This window comes from Rutidosis leptorrhynchoides, chromosome 6, assembly GCF_046630445.1.
Source record: "Rutidosis leptorrhynchoides isolate AG116_Rl617_1_P2 chromosome 6, CSIRO_AGI_Rlap_v1, whole genome shotgun sequence".
In the NCBI taxonomy this organism is placed as follows: domain Eukaryota; kingdom Viridiplantae; phylum Streptophyta; class Magnoliopsida; order Asterales; family Asteraceae; genus Rutidosis; species Rutidosis leptorrhynchoides.
In genome coordinates, this window is record NC_092338.1 from 310921559 (window position 1) to 310934286 (window position 12728).

Below are 12728 nucleotides of genomic sequence, written 5' to 3' on the forward strand. Positions count from 1 at the left end.
TTCATGACAAAAATCGTCCATAACCTGTTTATATCAAAAAGCCCCAAATTTCTCAAGAACACAAACCCTAGATTTCTAAAATTTTTAAAGTTTTTGGCTTCAAATCATGTTAAATAGCATCAATCTAGTTTATACATGCATAAAATACTAACAATTTAACACTAATTACACTAGAAATTAACAAAATTGCATTAGGTAAAAAATTGGTAATTATCACAAAAACTAGGAATTTATAGAGTTTAGGGGTGTAATTTTTACCAATTTGCTGAAGAATGAGAATCTAGGCATGATTAGAGCAAGAAAAATGACGAATTACGGTGAATTTTGGCGAAATTTGGTGAAGATTTGAGAGTTTTTTCGGGTGTATGTGTGTGTTTTGTGTGAAGAACAGACCCGCTGGACTTCTTGTATCTGGCCTAGATTTCAGCTCCATGCGATCGCATGGAGTTGAAGTGTAAAACCCATGCGATCGCATGGGGGTCCGGGTACAGTGTTTTCAGCTTTTTTTTTTTTTTTTATTAAATTAACTTACAAAACAATTAAGTGATTAATTTTAAAATTTTGTTTCCCTTTTTCTTAGGACGAGGTCGTTTCGGATCGATGTCCTAGTCCATCCTTCGACAAAATTTTAAAATTTGTCTTTTTCAAGCGATTGTTTTAAAAGCTTAGATTTTTGGGTTTTTTAATTTTTTTTTGGCATACTTTAATTCAATAAGATTAAAAATAATGATAATAAAAGTTCTCGTCCCTCCCTCGGGTAAAGCAATTTCGGTTCAAAGACCTAGTCTTCAACTTATGACGATTTTAAAAATCATATTTTTAACTTAATGAGATAAAGTAAATTTTTGTTTTTAAATTCACACAACTTAAATATAAAATTCAAAATTAATATTAAAAATTCACACCAAACTTAAAATTTGAAATGCATAAAATTAAAAATTCATATTTTAAAAATTAAAAATTCACACCAAACTTATATTAATTTTTCAAATATTTATAATTTTAAATATATTGTTTTTACAAAGTTTTCAATATTAATTTAAGATTTATATATTAATTTTAAAAACATGGTAACAATAAAATTAAAAATCTTTTTGGCTTTTTATCCCACTTTAATTAATCAAATATTATCAAAAATATGCGCCCCTTTTTTCGGTAAAGTAATTTCGGTTCCAAGACCTAATTTAACTCATGACGAATTTTTGAAATATTTTGGGTTGATTGATTAAAGATATTTATACCTTAAGAATAAACGTTAAATTTTGCAGTGATGTAATAAATTTTTGAATGATATCAATAATTTCGGTCGCCAAACCTAATTTTATTCAATACCAATTTAATATTTTATAGCGAACAAATTAGCGTTTATTATCAAAAGGTTAAAAATAAAAAAATTAAAATAAAAACTGTACAAACATACCTGTGAAATAGATTTCTTAGTTATATGATCTATCCCATTCATAAGAGAGTCGGTTTAATTGGTTTTCCATAGCTACATAGGCGTAACCTCGAGCATTCAGTGTCTTTTCTTCTAAACATATGAACGGTCCGTCTCTGCATAAAGTAACAAATTCGGTGTTTGAATAGGTTTGATTATTTGAACATTTACCTCCATGTGACCATTTTCCGCATTTCTGACATCTTTCTAGGTGTCGTGCTCTTCTTTTTGCTGCGGATTTTGATTTTCCTTTACCAAATTGTAACTTATTATCTTCGCATCTGGATTCTTTTCTAACTCCGTCCATTCTTTCTCTGATTACTGATACTATTTCACTCAGAAGTGTGTCATTATTACGTTTAGTGATCAAAGCGTGTAGCATTAGACCATGGTTTAGTTCACAGGCAGTCTTCATTTCCTAAAAACCTAAAAAATAAAAATTCAGAATGGGGGGAGAAGACTAGTTCTTTAGGGTCTGCTAGGGAAAGACCATTCAGGTTCCATTTTCGAGAACTACACGAAAACAGACAATCTAACTCTAACAGAAATACATATTATCCTTTAAAGATTTGATTCTCCCCACACTTAGTTAGCTGTGGTGTCGAAATTGTGATTAACTTCGTTGTCGACTTCCATCGGACTATCTATATAATGTTTAACTCTGTGACCATTAACTTTAAATTCAATCCCATTTGAATTTATTAATTCTATCGTTCCGTATGGGAAAACTCTTTTGACTATGAATGGTCCAGACCATCTTGATTTCAATTTTCCAGGAAATAGCTTGAATCGTGAATTGAAAAGAAGAACTCTGTCTCCTTCTTTAAATTCTTTTGAACTTCTGATTCTTTTATCATGCCATTTCTTCATTCTTTCTTTATAGATTAACGAATTTTCGTATGCTTCATGTCTTAATTCTTCTAATTTGTTTAGTTGACTTAATCGTAGACGTCCGGCTTCATGTAAATCAAGATAAGCCCAAAATGCTTTGTGTTCAATTTCTACTGGAAGATGACATGCTTTTCCATAAACAAGTCTAAAAGGTGTGGTTCCAATTGGAGTTTTGTAGGCTGTTCTAAAAGTCCAGAGTGCATCCTCCAATTTAATGGACCATTCCTTCGGATTTGATCCTAGAATACCTTTTAAAGCTCGGTTGGTATTTTCAACTTGTCCACTTGTTTGTGGATGATATGCGGTGGAGATTTTATGAGTTACTCCATATCTTTTAAGAACTTTCTCAAGTTGATTATTACAGAAATGAGTACCCCGATCACTTATTAAAGCTTTCGGTGTTCCAAACCTTGCAAAAAGACGTTTTAAAAAGTTGACTACAACTCGTGCATCGTTAGTTGGGAGAGCTTGTGCTTCCGCCCATTTAGATACATAATCAATGGCTACGAGTATATATAGATTATTATTAGATTTTGGAAATGGACCCATAAAGTCAATACCCCAAATGTCAAATACTTCACATACTTGGATGACATTCTGTGGCATTTCATCACGTTGACTTATTTTTCCGGCCCTTTGACAAGCATCACAGGATTTGCAAAGAAGGTGTGCGTCTTTGTAAATTGTAGGCCAATAGAATCCAGCATCATAAACTTTTCTTGCTATTAGTTGAGGCCCATAATGCCCTCCTGTTGGTCATGTGTGACAATGGTTTAATATTTTACTGGCTTCATCTCTAAATACACATCGGCGTATTATTCCATCTGGACAACTTTTAAACAAATGTGGATCTTCCCAGAAATAGTGTTTTATATCACTGAAGAATTTCTTTCGTTTTTGGTACGATAATCCTTTTTCAAGGAATCCACAAACTAAGTAGTTTGCATAGTCTGCAAACCATGGGATTTCTTTATAATCTATCTTCAATAGATATTCATCAGGAAAGTTGTCTTGTATGGCCGATTCATTTAGAACTTCTAATTCGGGATTTTCAAGACGAGAAAGATGATCAGCGGTGAGATTTGCTGCTCCTCTTTTATCTCGGATTTCAATATCAAACTCTTGTAAGAGTAAGATCCAACGGATTAATCTTGGTTTAGCATCTTGTTTCGAAAATAGGTATCTAAGAGCAGAATGGTCGGTATAGACCACCATTTTTGCTAGAACGAGATATGATCGAAATTTGTCAAAAGCGAAGACAATAGCAAGGAGTTCTTTTTCAGTAGTTGTATAGTTCGTTTGTGCTCCTTGTAACGTCTTACTAGCATAATATATAGGTTGAAATCGTTTTTCAATCCTTTTTCCTAAAACGGCTCCCATTGCAAAATCACTTGCATCGCACATTAGTTCAAATGGTAGATTCCAATTTGGTGTTATCATGATCGGCGCATTAGTGAGTTTCTCTTTAAGAATATTAAAAGATTTGATACACTCATCGGAAAAGATGAATGGAGCATCCTTTTCTAGGAGTTTATTCATAGGAGTGGCAATTTTAGAAAAATCTTTTATGAAACGTCGGTAAAAACTGGCATGCCCTAGAAAACTCCTAACTCCTCTAACATTGGTGGGATGTGGAAGTTTAGCAATTACATCTACTTTAGCTCTATCCACTTCAATTCCTTCTTTTGAAATTTTATGACCAAGAACGATGCCTTCTTTAACCATGAAATGGCATTTCTCCCAATTAAGAACTAGATTTGATTGTTCGCATCTAATAAGCATTCGTTCCAGATTAACTAGACATGTTTCAAATGTATCACCGAAGACTGAAAAGTCATCCATGAAAACTTCCATGCATTCTTCTATCATGTCGTGAAAAATTGCCATCATACACCTTTGAAAGGTTGCAGGGGCGTTACAAAGTCCAAATGGCATGCGTTTGTAAGCAAAAGTACCATAAGGGCATGTGAATGTGGTTTTCTCTTGGTCTTCGGGTGCTATTGGAATTTGAAAATATCCGGAAAATCCATCTAGAAAACAATAGTAACTATTTCCGGCTAATCTTTCCAACATTTGATCTATGAAAGGTAAGGGAAAGTGATCTTTTCTGGTGGCGTCATTTAATTTTCTATAATCAATACATACACGCCATCCTGTTACAGTCCTAGTAGGAATAAGCTCATTTTTCTCATTTGTAATGACAGTCATGCCACCCTTCTTAGGCACGCATTGAACTGGGCTTACCCATGGACTATCAGAAATTGGATATATCAAACCTGCATCTAGCAGTTTAATAATCTCTTTCTTAACTACATCTTGCATATTAGGATTTAGTCTTCGTTGGCGTTGCACATACGTTTTATGACCTTCTTCCATAAGGATTTTATGTGTGCAATACGAAGGACTTATTCCTTTAATATCATGAATCTTCCATGCAATGGCTGGTTTATGAGCTTTCAACACAGAAATGAGTTGTGATTTCTCATTTTCAGTAAGAGAAGACGATATTATTACAGGTAATTCAGATTCACCATGTAAATAAGCGTATTCCAAATGGTTTGGAAGTGGCTTTAACTCTAATTTCGGAGGTTCTTCTATCGATGATTTATATCGATATCTGTCTTCTTCTTTTAGCATTTGAATTTCTTCTGTTGTTGGTTCATATCCATTAGCTATAAGTGTAGCTAACATTTCAGCTTCATCAATTGGTTCATTACCTTCTCCTAAAGAACATTCTCCTGTTCCTTGTAATTCTGGAAATTCTTCTAATAATTCTGCATGTGCATCTATAGTTTGAATATAATAACATGTATCATCTGCAGATTGTGGTTGTTGCATTGCTCTATCAACTGAAAAGGTAACACTCTCGTCCTCTATACTTAGGGTCAGTTTCTTACCGAACACGTCTATCATTGCTTTAGCCGTGTTTAAGAATGGTCTTCCTAATATGAGAGGAACTTGAGAATCTTCTTCCATGTCCAGAACAACAAAATCTACTGGAAATACTAAAGTACCAACTTTAACTAGCATGTTCTCCATTATCCCTCTAGGATATTTTATTGATCTATCGGCTAGTTGTATGCTTATTCTGGTTGGTTTCAATTCTCCAAGGTCTAGTTTAGCGTATAGTGAATACGGCATTAAATTTATACTAGCACCTAAATCTGCTAATGCTTCTATTGAACTAAGACTACCCAGAAAACATGGAATTGTGAAACTTCCTGGATCAGATAATTTTTCTGGTATCTTATTCAACAGCACTGCTGAACAATTAGCATTCATAGTAACAGCCGAGAGTTCTTCCATTTTCTTTCTATTTGAGATTAGATCTTTCAAGAATTTAGCATATCTAGGCATTCCTGAAATCACATCAATGAAAGGAAGATTTACATTTATCTGTTTAAACATATCCAAGAATTTGGATTGCTCGGCTTCAAGTTTCTCTTTCTTCATTTTACTCGGGTAAGGAAGTGGTGGTTGGTATGGTTTAACATAAGGTTTAGCCTTAACTGTGTTATCTTCATTAACCTTTTCAACTACCGGTTCTTTTTCCTTATCTTGATCAGGTTGTGGTTCTTGTGGAGTAGGAATAGCTTCATCAGAAGTTACAGGTATTTCAGGTGGTTTAAGTGTTGTACCACTTCTTGTGGTAATGGCTTTAGCTGTTTCATTCCGGGGGTTAGCATTTGTATCACTAGGTAGACTTCCCGATTTTCTTTCACCTATTAACCTTGCTAGGTTACTTACTTCTTGTTCCAGATTTTGAATAGAAGCTTGTTGATTTCTAAATGCTTGAGCATTTTGTTCATTAGTTTGTTTCTGAGATGTGAAAAACTGCGTTTGAGTTTCAACTAGCTTTGTCATCATATCCTCTAAATTCGGCTTTTTATCATCGGTTTGTTGTGGTGGTTTGTTTTGAAAATTAGGTCTTTGCTTATTGTAAGTATTATTGGATACTTGTTGATTGCTAGGACCTTGTTGGTTGTTGTATGGAATATTTCAGTTATAATTCTGGTTTTGATTGTAAATCGGTCTTGGCGGTTGATAATTATTCTGATAATTATTTCCAGGCCTTTGGTTTATGTATGAAATATTCTCTCTTTGTTCCATTGTTAATTCAATACTGAGACAATCTTTTGTCAAATGTGGTCCTCCACACTGCTCACAACTAATTCGTATTGAGTGAATATCTTTAGTCATCTTTTCCATTCGTCTCTCGACAGCATCTATCTTTGCGGAAATGGAATCTAAGTCATGGCTAGAATCGGCTCTAGCTGCTTTAGATGATCTAACGATGTCTTTTTCTTGGTGCCACTCATGTGAGTGGGAAGCAGTGTTATCAATAATTTTGTAAGCATCAGTTTCGGTTTTCTTCATAATAGAACCACCAGCTGCTATATCTATGTCTTTTCTTGTAGTGATGTCGCATCCTTGGTAGAATATTTGTACTATTTGACAGGTGTCTAAACCATGTTGTGGACATCCTCTTAATAACTTTCCATATCTAGTCCATGCCTCATATAGAGTTTCATTCGGCTTCTGTGTAAACGTAACAATTTATGCTTGAAGTCTTACGGCTTTAGATGCAGGAAAGAATTGTTTAAGAAATTTTTCAACTAAAACGTCCCATGTATCAATCGCCCCTTCAGGTAATGATTCCAACCAATCTTTGGCTTCTCCCTTTAAAGTCCAGGGAAATAACATGAGATATATCTGTTCATCCTCCACTTCTCGGATTTTAAATAGTGTGCAGATCCTATTAAAGGTACGTAGATGTTCATTTGGATCTTCCTTCGGCGCACCACTAAATTGACATTGATTAGTCACCATATGTAGAATTTGTCCTTTGATTTCATAATCTGGCGCATTAATGTCTGGATGAGTAATTGCGTGACCTTGGCCAGTGCGTTTAGCTCTCATTCGGTCTTCCATACTTAATGGTTCCAGATTCTCCATAATTGAATTTGTTGAATCGGAATCACTAGAGGATTCTGATTTAATGGTTGATAATGCTAAAAACGGACATATATTTCATAGCATTATTCCTCAAGGAAGACAAGCTTTTAGTTGCAATTGTTCTATTTACAAGTGATATTCGTTTAAATAATAAAAGGTGAAGACAAAAGACAGATTCGACGAATTGAAGACGCAAAAGACCAAAAAGCTAAAAAGTACAAAAGACAATCAAAGAGGTTCCAATTATTGACAAGAAACGTCTCGAAATTACAAGAGTACAAGATTCAAAACGCAAAGTACAATATATTAAATTGTACGCAAGGACGTTCGAAAATCCGGAACCGGGACCAGAGTCAACTCTCAACGCTCGACGCAACAGACTAAAAATTACAAGTCAACTATGCACATAAATATAATATAATATTTAAATAATTCTTATAATTATTTAATATATTATATTTATATTTAAAACCGTCGGTAAACAAAGAGCCAAGCTTGTGTGAGCTGTAAAAGTAAACTCCGCGACTCGCGGAGTTTGAAGGCCAAAAAGGCCGCGAGTCGCGGAACCCCAATTTCAGAAACTCCCTATAAAGCTCGCGCATTCTGATCGTAAAAAATCAACTTTTTCTTCTCCTCATTCATACGTAAAATATATATATATATTTATAATTTATATTTTAATTTTAATTATAATTCTAATAATAAGGGTATGTTAGCGAATGTTGTAAGGGTGTAAGTCAAAATTCTGTCCGTGTAACGCTACGCTATTTTTAATCATTGTAAGTTATGTTCAACCTTTTTATATTAATGTCTCGTAGCTAAGTTATTATTATGCTTATTTAAAACGAAGTAATCATGATGTTGGGCTAATTACTAAAATTGGGTAATTGGGCTTTGTACCATAATTGGGGTTTGGACAAAAGAACGACACTTGTGGAAATTAGACTATGGGCTATTAATGGGCTTTATATTTGTTTAACTAAATGATAGTTTGTTAATGTTAATATAAAGATTTACAATTGGGCGTCCCTATAAATTACCATATACACTCAATCGGACACGATGGGCGGGGTATTTTTATGTACGAATAATCGTTCATTTAACCGGACACGGGAATGGATTAATAGCCACTAGAATAATTAAAACAAGGGTGAAATTATGTACAAGGACACTTGGTATAATTGATAACAAAATATTAAAACCTTGGCTTACACTCAGTCGACATCCTGGTGTAATTATTAAACAAAGTATTAAAATCTTGTTACAGTTTAAGTCCCCAATTAGTTGGAATATTTAACTTCGGGTATAAGAATAATTTGACGAGGACACTCGCACTTTATATTTATGACTGATGGACTGTTATGGACAAAAACCAGACGGACATATTAAATAATCCAGGACAAAGGACAATTAACCCATGGGCATAAAACTAAAATCAACACGTCAAACATCATGATTACAGAAGTTTAAATAAGCATAATTCTTTTATTTCATATTTAATTTCCTTTATTTTATATTTAATTGCACTTCTAATTATCGCATTTTTATTGTTATTGTATTTAATTGCACTTTTAATTATCGTACTTTTTAATTATCGCAAGTTTATTTTATCGCACTTTTATTATTCGCAATTTCATTATCGTTATTTACTTTATGCTTTAATTTAAAGTCTTGTATTTATTTGGTTTTAACTGCGACTAAAGTTTTAAAATCGACAAACCGGTCATTAAACGGTAAAAACCCCCCTTTATAATAATAATATTACTTATATATATATATTTGTATTTTTATAAAAGTAAACTAATATAGCGTTAAGCTTTGTTTAAAAAGATTCCCCGTGGAACGAACCGGACTTACTAAAAACTACACTACTGTACGATTAGGTACACTGCCTATAAGTGTTGTAGCAAGGTTTAAGTATATCCATTCTATAAAAAAATAAATATCTTGTGTAAAATTGTATCGTATTTAATAGTATTTCCTGCTAAAATTAATAACTATTTTATACCACTCTGCTAGAACATCAAGTATTTTTTGGCGCCGCTGCCGGGGACTCTCTTAAAAGCCGGAAGCGCAACGCTAATAAAAAATAAAAATAAAAAGATTTTTAGTTTACTTTTATTAAAATTCGTTTTTATAAAAATACGTTTTAAATATTCGAAAATATAAAAAGAAAAACAAAAATATAAATATTTTTAGGAGTTTGATAAATATTTAAGTTTTATAAAGTTTCTTTAGTTTGTAAAAATATAAGTTTTATTTAATTTATTTTATAAATATATTTTATAAATATAAAAATCGGAAAAAAAAATATATATATATATATATAAATCTAGTTTTAAGATTTTTATTTATAAAATTATAAAGTAATTCTATTTTTATTTTAGTTTTTAAATATAAGTTTTTATTATATATAAATTTTAGATTATAAAACAGAAAAATTTAAAACAGAAAATAAAAAAAAATAAAAAAACGCGTCGATTTAAAACGGCACCCGAGTTGAATTTCTGAACCCCGCGACTCGCGGGGTTTGCTGTTTGAAATACCGCGACTCGCGGAGCTTTTCTGACAGGCGACAGAACCCTAAATTAGCATTAATTACGGGTGATTATTAATTATTATTATTATTAACCCTAGTTTTTATTATTATTATAATAAGTTTTATTTTTAGTTTTACTTTTTATTTATTTTATATTTTAGTTAAATTAGTTTAATTAATTTATAAAATTAGTAGTTTTAATAAATAAATAATATGAAAAATAATATTTTTTTATAAAAATTGTACTTTTTACAACTTTTTGTATATTTTTATATTTTGCCCCTTTTTCAATCGTTTTAGCGTAATATTTGTATTTTTCGCTCATATTTAGTTTTAAACTTAGTTTTTGCCATAGTTATTTTTACTTCTAGATTTTTAGGCTTTGCCGTAGAATTCCTTAAGTGCTTTTTATTTAGACTAAGATTTAGGTGCTTTAGAATTTTGCGACGCCTTTTTAAGTTTTAGTTTCTTTTTAAGTTATTTCCATTTGGGATATAGTTTTTCCTGTAAGCTTTAATATTTTTAGACACCTTTTACTATGTACCAATTATCATTCCAATTAGTTATCTCAATTTGCGATTATAATTTTAAGTTAGTTGTAGTAATAAGGTTAGGTTAGTCAAGTATTTTTAATTTTTATAAGTTTCTTTTATTTTTCCGTCACCTTTTATTTTTCAACCATTTTTCTTTTTCGACCTTTTTCGACGAACTCTTTTTCTTTCTTATTTCTCGCTATTCTAGTTTTAGGACATAGATTTTTATTCTACTTCTTATCTAAATTTTCTTAAAATTATGAAAATTTATTTTAAGTGGTTAAATTGATAGACATCAAAATTTTCTGGTTCGTAGTAATAGTTGGATTTGTACGTGGACCGGGTTATTGGAGCCAAACAGTCCTCAATTATATTGAGACCAAACGAATCCTGCCCCTCTGCTGCATCTTTTGGCTATTCGAAACGTGGGCAAAATCAGAAAAGTCTATTGATTGGATAACTTATTATAATTTTTCTTTCCTTTTAAAAACTAATAGGATATTCAGTGAATGCACCGAGCAAGACGTTCACCACCTTTTGTACGTTCACCACCTGTAACTAGATCAAGACATTTAGCAAATATTACTGCCGTTGATTTTTCTTTAGAATCGTCATCCAGTCGACCAAGTACTTCAGTTCAAATTTTCGATAATCCATTTTTTGAACCCAACCTCACAATTGAGAATCCGGAGAATATTCAGGAACGGTTCGTAGAGCCTGAACCACTAAACTTTCCCCCGGAACCACCAATCATTCAAACAGAGATTGTTGAGGAACGAACCATTAAATCAGAATCATCTAGTGATACCGATTCAACAAATTCAATTATGGAGAATCTGGAACCTTTAAGTATGGAAGACCGAATGAGAGCTAAACGCACTGGCCAAGGTCACGCAATTACTCATCCAGACATTAATGCTCCAGATTATGAAATCAAAGGACAAATTCTACACATGGTGACTAATCAATGCCAATTTAGTGGTGCGCCGAAGGAAGATCCAAATGAACATCTACGTACCTTTAATAGGATCTGCACACTATTTAAAATCCGAGAAGTGGAGGATGAACAGATATATCTCATGTTATTTCCCTGGACTTTAAAGGGAGAAGCCAAAGATTGGTTGGAATCGTTACCTGAAGGGGCGATTGATACATGGGACGGTTTAGTTGAAAAATTTCTTAAACAATTCTTTCCGGCATCTAAAGCCGTAAGACTTCAAGCAGAAATTGTTACGTTCACACAGAAACCAAATGAAACTCTATATGAGGCATGGACTAGATATGGAAAGTTATTAAGAGGATGTCCGCAACATGGTTTAGACACCTGTCAAATAGTACAAATATTCTACCAAGGATGCGACATCACTACAAGGAAAGACATAGATATAGCAGCTGGTGGTTCTATTATGAAGAAAACCGAAACTGATGCTTACAAAATTATTGATAACACTGCTTCCCACTCACATGAGTGGCACCAAGAAAAAGACATCGTTAGATCATCTAAAGCAGCTAGAGCCGATTCTAGCCATGACTTAGATTCCATTTCCGCAAAGATAGATGCTGTGGAGAGACGAATGGAAAAGATGACTAAAGATATTCACTCAATACGAATTAGTTGTGAGCAGTGTGGAGGACCACATTTGACAAAAGATTGTCTCGGTATTGAATTAACAATGGAACAAAGAGAGAATATTTCATACATAAACCAAAGGCCTGGAAATAATTATCAGAATAATTCTCAACCGCCAAGACCAATTTACAATCAAAACCAGAATTATAACCGAAATATTCCATACAACAACCAACAAGGTCCTAGCAATCAACAAGTATCCAATAATACTTACAATCAGCAAAGACCTAATTTTCAAAACAAACCACCACAACAAACCGATGATAAAAAGCCGAATTTAGAAGATATGATGATGAAGCTAGTTGAAACTCAAACGCAGTTTTTCACATCTCAAAAACAAACTAATTAACAAAATGCTCAAGCATTTAGAAATCAACAAGCTTCTATTCAAAATCTGGAACAAGAAGTAAGTAACCTAGCAAGGTTAATAGGTGAAAGAAAGCCAGGAAGTCTACCTAGTGATACAAATGCTAACCCTCGGAATGAAACAGCTAAAGCCATTACCACAAGAAGTGGTACAACACTTAAACCACCTGAAATATCTGTAACTTCTAATGAAGCTATTCCTACTCCACAAGAACCACAACCTGATCAAGATAAGGAAAAAGAACCGGTAGTTGAAAAGGTTAATGAAGATAACACAGTTAAGGCTAAACCTTATGTTAAACCATACCAACCACCACTTCCTTACCCGAGTAAAATGAAGAAAGAGAAACTTGAAGCCGAGCAATCCAAATTTTT